The 960-nt window shown below is 34.2% G+C and overlaps 1 non-coding gene across 1 annotated transcript; it reads right to left on the reverse strand.

The window, feature by feature from the left end:
• Nucleotides 1-291: 291 nt before the first annotated feature.
• On the reverse strand, nucleotides 292-395 carry LOC127546033 (U6 spliceosomal RNA). Its single transcript, XR_007949903.1, has one exon. It is a non-coding gene; the product is annotated as a U6 spliceosomal RNA (small nuclear RNA).
• Nucleotides 396-960: the final 565 nt, after the last annotated feature.

The raw sequence follows: 960 nt of genomic DNA on the forward strand, positions 1-960 counted from the left end.
TGTGTGTGTGCAATCTGTGTTATCCTTTACAGCATAACTAATATGGAAATATGTTTTACATGACTGCACATGTATGGTCTATATTGAATTGCTTATTGTATCAGGGAGGGGAGTTTGGAACTCAGAATTTTAAAAAATGAATGTTAAAAATTGTTTTTACATGTAATTAGAGAAAATATTATTTTTTTTAAAGTATGAGACCAGACTTCCATGGACATCTTCCAAATCCCTCTACTCCCAAAAAAGGCAAAGCTGACAATTAGGAGATGGGGAATGTAAGTTTTTTTTTTTTTTTTAATGGAAGGCTTCACGAATTTGCATGTCATCCTTGTGCAGGGACCATACTAATCTCTGCATTTTTCCAATTTTAGTATATGTGCTGCCGAAATGAGCATGGTCTTTTTTTTTCTTTTACTTTGTCTCCATATCCCTTGTTCCTTGTTTATAGTAAGTGCTTAATAAATGTTTCCCAAGCTGTTGTTGAATTACCAAAAAATAGTAGAATAGACAAAACAAACTTCACAATTCTTTCTGTACACAGTGTATAGTGTTTGACCATTATAACTACAGAATAAAATAGGCTAGATTTAAAAAAAAAAGGCTGGAGGCTCAATTGTTAGGTCTACCATGGACAAAATTTCATTGCATGAATAAATAATCTCTTTTGTCTAGAAGCTGAAAATATGCATTTTTTTTCTTTCAAGAGCTGATTGCTCTCTATAGATTTGTCTGAGGTGCTGCCTGATCTTCCTGTATTTCCCTTCACAGTGTTTCTGAAGATGCTACAAGGCAATGGTCAGGTTTTCAACACAGCTGGTACTCTCCTGAGTTTCTTTGCAGGCTGACTATGTAAAGTCATCCAAAGCTATAATAATAGCAATAGGGATAAGTCCTTAGGTTTCATTTTTATAGGCAAGTCCTGGATATGGAAACTCCTTCAATCTAAACAATGGAGTACTT

Source organism: Antechinus flavipes, chromosome 1, assembly GCF_016432865.1.
Source record: "Antechinus flavipes isolate AdamAnt ecotype Samford, QLD, Australia chromosome 1, AdamAnt_v2, whole genome shotgun sequence".
NCBI classification, from domain to species: Eukaryota; Metazoa; Chordata; class Mammalia; order Dasyuromorphia; family Dasyuridae; genus Antechinus; species Antechinus flavipes.